The sequence below is a fragment of the Tachyglossus aculeatus genome, chromosome 3, assembly GCF_015852505.1.
Source record: "Tachyglossus aculeatus isolate mTacAcu1 chromosome 3, mTacAcu1.pri, whole genome shotgun sequence".
Taxonomy (NCBI): Eukaryota; Metazoa; Chordata; class Mammalia; order Monotremata; family Tachyglossidae; genus Tachyglossus; species Tachyglossus aculeatus.
Genome location: NC_052068.1, coordinates 83091054 through 83100756, shown reverse-complemented (window position 1 = coordinate 83100756; position 9703 = coordinate 83091054). Strand labels below are relative to the sequence as shown.

Sequence of the window (9703 nt, the reverse complement as noted above, 5' to 3'; positions counted from 1 at the left end):
AGGAAAGCATGTGGGTGAAGGTTAGGCCTTATTTGGACTCAGGGACTTAGTACAATTAAGCACTTTATAAATACCGATGATTGATTAGTTGACCAGGATCAGACAGCTTTCACGTATATGAAATCATTTTCCTATGTCAGAATGCGGGTAAAAGATTAAATCAATTCTGCTGAGGCAACCAGGAGGCTGGATCTGGTAAATTCTGCTGATTAAAGAGTAGTTTTATGTGTTATCTGGTAAACTTAGTTTGAGGCTAACACTTTCTCATATCTGCTGACAACTAGCAAAAAAAAAATTAAGAAAAAAGAGTCAGTCTGGGCCACTGAGATTCCAGTATGCATTTTAAATGTGCTATGGGCACAAATAATACAGTAGAAGTTTATTTTTTAATGATCCTGTAACCATTTGTAAAAGTCATTTCAAATTGCTTAGGACACGAAAGGACAATAATTTACTAACTGCCTTTGAATTAGAATCATTTGAACACTGCCCTAACCTATTTATTACATGATATATTACCAGGAGGAAAAGTAAATTTTGCAGACATGTGTATCACTACATTTTCCCAAGCATAATCTTCTCTTTTGAGATTACCAAACACAATTTTATATAGAAGAATGTTGTGGGGTCACCCCCCCGCCTCACCCCTCAGTAAGTTTAGAGGGCACAGCAGTGCTAAAGAGGGGCACAGTTCCTTATGTAAGAAGTCAGAGGTCAGATCCCTCCACCCATGAATCCCAATTGGCTGAATTGACCATTTTATTCTACAAATCTACTATCCAATCATGCTCTGTAAATTTGAAAGTATCATATATGATCCAAAATACATACTGAACTATCAAGGGTCAAAACATCAACTTGACTAATTAAATTAGCCAATTGAACTAATCATCATTCCTAACTTTGTCTCCCCCAGCCTAGCCCAAGCCCTAACCCTAAAGCTAAACTTAGCTTTAACTCTAACATTTTTCCTTCTTAAATTTTAGCCATAATTTGTGCTATCATTAAAACTGTTGACAAATTAAGTTCAATTTTTGAAAACTAGACATTTCCTCCCTTTGTAATTGCAGTCTCCTGTGGACTGACTCTTTTATTTTTTATTTTTTGTTACTTGTCAGAAGATATGAGAAAGTGTTAGCCTCAAACTAAGTTGACCAGTTAAAATCTTGAACTACTCTTTAATCAGCAGAATTTCCCAGACCTAACCTTCTGGCTGCTTCAGCAACATTGATTCAATCTTTCACCCATATTCTGACATAGGTAAAAGATTTCACATACGTGAATGTTGTCTAATCTGGGTCAATCAATCAATCAAGTATTCATTAAGTGCTTAACTGTACTAAGTGCTGGAGTCGAACCCTGACTTCTGGCACGCCTATCTTCTCCCCAACTAGACTATGCTCACTGTGGGAAGGGAATGTGTCTGTTTACTGCTATATTGTACTCTCCCAAGTGCTTAGTACAGTGTTCTGCACACAGTAAGCACTCAATAAAAACGATTGAATAACTATTGATCCACAAAACACTTAAGACTATGAGCCCCATGTGAGACAGAGACTGTGTTCATCTGATTTCCTTGCTTTTACCCAGTGCTTAGAACACTTCTTGACACATAGTAAGTACTTAATAAAAATATTTTTTAAAAAAGTAAAGTCCTCCCAAATTTTAAAGGTGGGCTCAGTAACACCAGAATGGGTACAAAGAGGGAGATCCAGAGGGAGATCCAGACAGAGTGAGACACAGAGAGTCACGCAAGCTCACATTCCAACATCCCTTTATCAATTCTGACTCCTGATTCTCCTGCTGCCCTCTTTACATTTGAGGGTCCAAAACCAGGAAGTTAAAAAAGTTCCCTTCATGGCTTGAAACTGGAAAATTCTGGTTTGAACCAGAATAAGAAGGCTCAGTTAGTCACGCTGGTGTTCAGTAGTGCCACACAGTGTCTGTCATGTCCTATCAATTCATTCCTATCACCACTGTGAGGCTGCCATCCTTCTTGCGTTCCCCAGATGGAGAAAAATGTCAGAAATAGGGAGACATTAGGTAAAGTTTAACGTGCCAAATCTGAGCTGGGGGAAAGCCATTTCAGTCTTGTAGTGGCTTGAACATTCCCAAATCTGGATGTCACTTTAGGACCCTTTCTAGGAGACGAACAAAAGAGAATGACTGAGACATCCTTTTTTTAATGGTATTTATGCTTACCATGTGTCAAGCACTGCTCTAAGCACTGGAGTTGATACAATCTAATCAGGCTGGACACAGTCATAATCTTCATTTAACAGATGAGGTAACTGAGGCACAGAGAAGTTAAGTGACTTGCTGGAGTTTAAACAGTAGGCAAGTGGTGGAGCTGATTAGAACCCAGGTTCCCCAAGCTCGTATTCTACTAGACCATGCCGCTTCCTTCCAGTCTCCTTATTAGAACTTTGGATAAAGCATGTTCTTTGAATGTTTTGATAATACCTTTTTCCTTTCCTCATTTGCCCCTGTAGAATCATTAAAATTTTTTTTTGTTTTTTATAGAATTTCATATTCTAAAGACCAGATGGAATTTGCATTGAGAGAACATCAGTAGTGGGTCGGGGCCTCTCAAGCCAGTTTTACTTTGCCTATCTTCATCTCGCAAAATTGAATAATTCACAACACAGCATGGGATGCAACAGCAGGATAGGCACAATAAAAATTCAAGCAGATGGATTTTTAAAAAAGACAGAGATAAAACAGAATAATTAATTTTCAAAAAGAGACACTCAGTCCTTATGGAGATCTACTAGGAAATACAAGAGCAGATCAAGGCGGTGAGTTTTGGGGGTTTTTTTGGTCATTGGAATCCCCAATCCTACATCAAAACACCCAAATTAAAACACCCTGTAGTTCTTAGGACATTAAAGTAGCAAATCCCATTTTATCCATCAGTTAGCCCAGACATGATAAGCAGCCTTAGCCCTTCAAACTAAACCTTAAATTGAACAATAAAACAAAGAAAGAAATCAAGGCAGCTTTAGGCTATAACAAATAATTGTGAGATTTTAAGTTACAGGAAATACCAATCTCCTTTCATGAGTACATGTTTTCTTTAAATGTTAAGCAGTTCCTTTAAAAGGATTTTATGCCCATCCATAGATGGATAATGGATGGGAGTAGTGCTTGTAGATATTTTAATTGTTGGACAATAGAGCTATGTTCCCATCCCAGAGTCCTAGAGAAACTAGAAGGCATTTTAGCATCCCTCTTTTCTGGCTAGTTCTTACTGTTCTTTCCTTTCTCCTCTCTAAATTCCCATTTCATCAACTTTACTCCCAGGACTATATCATACCCCATGATGCTTGTTGTTCGGGGGTTGGATGGGTAAAAATAAAATAGCATCCGGCTGGCATCATTTGCCTATATCTTTGAATGCCTCTTTTTAAATTACCATTCCAGTAATCCCAGTCTTTGGTTTTTAGCAAAGTTTTTGGTAGTTAGCAAATAATTTTAGTCTCAATTACCTGAGGTACATAGAGAGAATGTGAATTTTTTAAAACTATTCAACGACCCTGTCTATACTGAGGAGATATGAGGATAAGCATATTTCCCGTAGAAACTGGGCCTTTTTTGCCCAAAATAATGCATCAATCTAACACTAATGGGGATAGTGTCAACCAGACAGGGAGAACATTTTTTGTGGTGAGGAGAGGAGGGGCTGTGCATGGCGGGGGGGAGCAGAGGAATATAAATGATTCTACATTCATATTTGAAATTGGTGCTGCTGATAATGAAATCCTTCTTCATGCAGCTATAGTTGAAGAAAGATGTGACCTGCAATAACAGTTGATGCCACGCTTTTTACAACAAAAATTCATCCTTTGCTGGACTGATGTGATTGCATTTGCAGCACGTACAGCTGATTTCCACTATGATAATAATAATAGTTATTATTATTATTATGGTATGTGTTAAGTGCTTACTATGTGCCAAGCACTGTTCTAAGCACTGGGGTGGATACAGGGTAATCAGGTTGTCCCACACGGGGCTCACACTTTTAATCCCCATTTTACAGATGAGGGAACTGAGGCACAGAGAAGTTAAGTGACTTGCCTAAGGTCACAAAGCAGACAAGTGGCAGAGCTCTGACTCCTAAACCCATGCTCTTTCCACTAAGCCACGCTGCTTCTATCTCCTCCCAGTCCTCCCTGAGTGCCCTGCTATAAACAGCATCTCAGTATGTTGGGGTGTTTTATGATATATATGAAGTGCCTACTAAGTGCTGGGGTAGATACAGGATAATCAGGTCAGACATAGTTCCTGTCCCACATAAGGCTCACAGTCTCAATCTCCATTTTATAGAAGAGGTAATTGAGGCACAGAGAAGTTAAGTGACTTGCCCAAGGTACAACAGCAGACAAGTGGCAGAGATGATATTAGAACCCAGGAAATTCTCGCTCCCAGGCCCATGCTCTAGCCACAAGTCATACTGATTCTCAGTTTTTAATGTTCGGTTTTTCTAATCAGTGGTATTTATTGAGCACTTACTGTGTGCAGAATGCCGTACTAAGCACTTAGGAGAGTACAACACAACAAAGTTGGTAGATCTACTCCCCACTTACAAGAAGCTTAGAGTCTAGAGTGGGAGTCAGACATTAATATATGTACAAAAGTCTTATTCTCCAATCCTATAGCCATCCTTGAGGGGGTTTAGGAACATTTCCAATATGACATCTTTTCTAACACCAACCAGCTAACATGTGAGAAGTTATTAGGATAGTTGAGAAGCATGAGCGTTGTGAAGAAATATTTCAAATAGTCCCATGCCACCATGAAGATTGAAACAATACCACAGCACAAAACAGAGCAAAGAGCTTTCCTGTTTCAAAATGTGATTTCTTCTGAATACAAATATTTTTTTTTCAGTGAGGTTTCCTAGTGTACACTCACCATGTGATTTTCCTAGCCTGAAATAGATAACCTAACCACCTACTGAAATATGTTGCTTAGGTACTGTGCAAGTCATTTTCCACCAGCAAATTCTGCCCCAGCTTTTGAAAATCTCTGTTTGTTCAAGGTCACATAGTAAACAAGTGGCAGAGCCTGGATTAGAATTCATGTCCTTCTGACAAGATCGTGGTCCGTTATCTTGCTATTACATCATGCTGCTTCTCATTACTCTCCTCGCTGTGGGTGGGGAACGTGTGAACCAACTGTTGTATTGTACTCCCCCAAGTGCTTAGTACAGTGCTCTGCCTACAGTAAGAGCTCAATAAATATGATTGATTGATTCTCTGTGCCTCAGTTTCCTCAATTGCAACATAATAATAATAATAATGATGGAATTTATTAAGCTCTTACTATGTGCAAAGCACTGTTCTAAGTGCTGGGGAGGTTACAAGGTGATCAGGTTACCCCACGGAGGGGGCTCACAATCTTAATCCCCATTTTACAGATGAGGGAATTGAGGCCCAGAGAAGTTAAGTGACTTGCCCAAAGTCACACAGCTGACACTTGGTGGAGCTGGGATTTGAACCCGCAGCCTCTGACTCCAAAGCCCATGCTCTTTCCACTGAGCCACACTGGTGGGAATTCAATATCTATTCTCCCTATTACTTAGATTGTGAGCCCCATGTGGGACAGGGACAGTCTCTGACATGATTCACTTGTATCTACCCCAGCACTTAGAATAATGCTTGACACATAGTAAGTGTTTAAAAAATACTATAATAGTAATTAGTGTTTACTGAGTGCAGAGCACTGTGCTAAGCACTTGGAGAGAATACTCAGGTGGGAATTGGACCTGGTCCCTAGGCCTTAGTGGGGCTCACAATCTAAGAGTGTAAGTGGGGAGAACAGATTGGAGACAAATACATCAGAAGTGATGAAGCATGGGCTTGAAAGATGGGGAGGATGGAGGTGTCTGCCTCTGGCCTGGGATGTCCTCCCTCCTCATATCCGACAGACAATTTCCCTGCTCTCCCCCACCTTCAAAGTCTTATTGAAGACACAATTCCTCCAAGAGGCCTTCCCTGACTAAGCCCTCCTTTCCTCTTCTCCCACTCCCTACTGTGTCGTCTGACTTGCTCCCTTTATTCATTCCCCCTCCCAGCCCCACAGCACTTGCACACAAATTGTTTTATATTAATGTCTGCCTCTCCCCCTAGCCTGCAAGCTCACTGTGGGTAAGGAGCATGCCTGTATATTGTTATATTGTAATAATAATAATAATGGCATTTGTTAAGTGCTTACTATGTGCAAATCACTGTTCTAAGCACGGGGAAGGATACAAGGTGATCAGGTTGTCCCATGTGGAGCTCACAGTCTTAATCCCCATTTTACAGATGAGGTAACTGAGGTACAGAGAAGTTAAGTGACTTGCCCAAAGTCACACAGCTGACAACTGGCGGACCATGATTTGAACCCATGACCTCTGACTCCCAAGCCCAGGCTCTTGCCATGGAGCCACGCTGCTTTCTGAGCACTTAGTACAGTGCTCTGCACATAGTAAGCTCTCAATTAATATGATTGACTGACTTTCTGACTTACTGTGTTGGGAAACTCTTATGTTTTCAAAGAATGACCCTTTCCCTTCAGAGGGCAACGGACCACACAACAGTTAATGTAAGAGCATGACCAAAGGTTGTGTGCCTCGTTCTTGCCTGTCCCACCATTGTCCGCCAGCCCACGTCCTTCCCCTGGCCTGGAATGCCCTCCCTCCACACATCTGCCAAGGCAGTTCTCTTCCTCCCTTCAAAGCCCTACTGAGAGCTCACCTCCTCCAGGAGGCCTTCCCAGACTGAGCCTCCTTTTTCCTCTCCTCCTCCCCATCCCCCCCGCCCTACCTCCTTCCCCTCCCCACAGCATTTGTATATATTTGTACAGATTTATTACTCTATTTATTTTGCTTATACATATTTACTATTCTATTTATTTTGTTAACAATGTGCATATAGCTATAATTCCATATTTGTTCTGATGATTTTGACACCCATCTAACATGTTTTACTTTGTTGTCTGTCTCCCCCTTCTAGACTGTGAGCCTGTTGTTGGGTAGGGAGCGTCTCGATATGTTGCCGACTTGTACTTCCCAAGTGCTTAGTACAGTGTTCTGCACACAGTAAGCGCTCAATAAATACGATTGAATGAATGAATGAATGAATGAATGTGTTCCAGGGGAGGAAGAGGCAGGGCATAAGCCATATGCTACTAATCATTCCTCCAGGCAAATGGGTGGCATCTGCTACCGTCCCCTAGACCCACATCATGAAAGTCTCTTCCATGTTGGCTACTAAAGCCACTGTTGCCTGAGAAGCCGTTATTCATCAGAACCCAGCAGAAGCCAGATGTTAAAAAGTGAAATAGACTGGGGCAGAATAAGAGTTTCTCCCCTGGGCTAATGTGGTGTTATCTATCAATCAAACAGAGGTATTTATTAAGCCCTTCCTGTGCCTCCTCCACTTCAGAAGCCTCTTCAGCAGAAGCAGATTCAACACCTTTTTTTAAAATTATTTTGAGTCATTGCCATCTTAATTTACCTTGAAAACTGATAACATTCTGCTCTTGGTAGGTCACACACTCCAAACTGTAATTAATGAGGAATAAACTCAGCCCATTTTACTTTGTTTAGAAGCCACTTATTAATAATAATAACTTTAGTATTTAAGTACGTACTATGTGCCAAGCACTGTACTAAGCACTGGAGAAGATCGAGATAATGCGGTCCCACATGGGGCTCACAGTCTAATTTGGAGGGAGAGCAAGTATTGAATCCCCTTTTTGCAGATGAGGAATCTGAGGCACAGAGAAGTAAAGTGTGTACCCAAGTTCACACAGCAGAAAGTGGTGGAGCGGAGATTAGTACCCAGGGCCTCTGTCTCCAAGCCCATGCTCTTTCCACTAGGCCATGCTGCTTTCCTCCAGAAATATTTAGAGTTCTGAATTTCAACTGGATTTTTTACCCTTTGGAAACAGTAAGAATTAGAAAAGTTCAATTCCCAGGCTGAAAAGAAATAAAGAATATTAATGCTTTGGCGAAAGCATTACCAAACAACATTTGGATGCTTTGAAGTAAATTACTCTTATCAAATGCAGATTTAAAATCTCTTGAAATATGCATCTGTTCAAATTGCAGAAAGGGAATCTCTTGATACAAGTGTAGCAGAGATTTGCTTAAAACCATTTCGTATGTTTCAGTCAATCAGCAACTATTTATCATGCCCCAAAAGAAAAGCATTTTACTATGCTAGATTGCTCCATGTGATAGAATCTGTCCACTCTTGCAAACACAAAACCATCAAAGGTGGTTATTGATCACAGTCCGTCAATCAATAATAATTACAGAGGGCTCACACTGTGCTGAAAACTGAACTAAGCCCTTGAAAGAGTATAATGGAGTTAGAAGACAGTAATAATGATGATGATATTTAAGTGCTTATTATGTGCCAAGTCATGATCTAAGTGCTAGGGTAAATACAAGCTAATCAGGTCGAACACAGTCCCTATCCCACAATGGGGCTCACAGCCTTAGTCCCCAACTTACTGATGAGGCACAGAGAAGTTAAATGACTTGCCTAAGGTCACACAGCAGACAAGTGACAGAGCTGGGATTAGAACAGAGATCCTTCTGACTCCCAGGCAAGTGCTCTATCCACTAATCCTTGTTGCTTCACATCATCCCTGCCCTCGAAGAACTGGCACTAACAGATCTTACTGGAAAACAATACTATGGAGATGAAGCTGGATAAATAAAGTAAATTCACTTTAAAATAACTATTGTAAAATAGTGTTTATTGTTTTGGTTACAAGGCACACGGAGCACTTGAATGTTTGTGAACATTCAGGCCCTCATTATCTAACCATTCATTCATTCAATCATATTTATTGAGTCCTTACTGTGTGCAGAGCACTTGATGTTATGCCAGTGAGGAGACTGTGTGACTAATGGTCATTCCTCATGTCTTACGCATGTCCCAGGGGCAAGGGGGCAAGCAAGCTCAGAAACAAGATCCCCATACTCTTAGCAAAATAATCATAATTAAGGTATTTGTTAAGCACTAACTACATGCCAGACACTGTTCTAAGCACTGGGGTAGATACGAGATTATCGGTTGGACACAGTTCCTGTCCCATGTGGGGCTCAAAGTCTTAATCCCCATTTTACAGATAAGGGAACTGAGACACGGAGTGACTTGCCCGAGGTCATATAGCAGACAAGTGTTGGCACCAGGAGGAGAACCTAGGTACTTCTAACTCTCAGGCCCATGCCCCATCCACTAGGCCATGCCGCTTCTCAAAATCCACCACAGCAGTACCCAGTTTTACTAGTATTAGAAGTAGTAGCCCCCTCTCAGAGTCACACCTGGAGAGTGTCCAGTGCTCTACCAGTCTCAACTATGGGAGGGAGAGTCAAGCAGAGGCATACCCATTCCAGTCCTAGCTTGGCCAGTGGCTAGCAAGTGGAAGGCAATCCGCTACAAGTCAAAACTCACCTGTGCTAGGGCAGCAGTGGCATGGAAGAGGGTCAAAGGCAGAGACTCAAGTTCACTTCACAGAAGACAGCAATGGTAAAAATATGGAACTATTAACCAGTTGCAGTTAATAATAAGAAGAAGAATAATTAATAATTATGATATTTGCTAAGCACTTATACGTATCAGACACTGTTGTAACCACTTCCATATTTTTACCAAGAAAATTCAATGGATCCACTTCCAGAACGATTGCAGATGGAGGTGGA

General features: G+C 41.1%; 1 non-coding gene across 1 annotated transcript; it reads left to right on the top strand.

Annotated features, from left to right (window-relative positions):
- The first annotated feature begins 9307 nt into the window (after positions 1–9307).
- Positions 9308–9445, top strand: LOC119926253. The gene has a single exon (XR_005450141.1). It is a non-coding gene; the product is annotated as a small nucleolar RNA SNORA7 (small nucleolar RNA).
- The last annotated feature ends 258 nt before the right edge of the window (positions 9446–9703 follow it).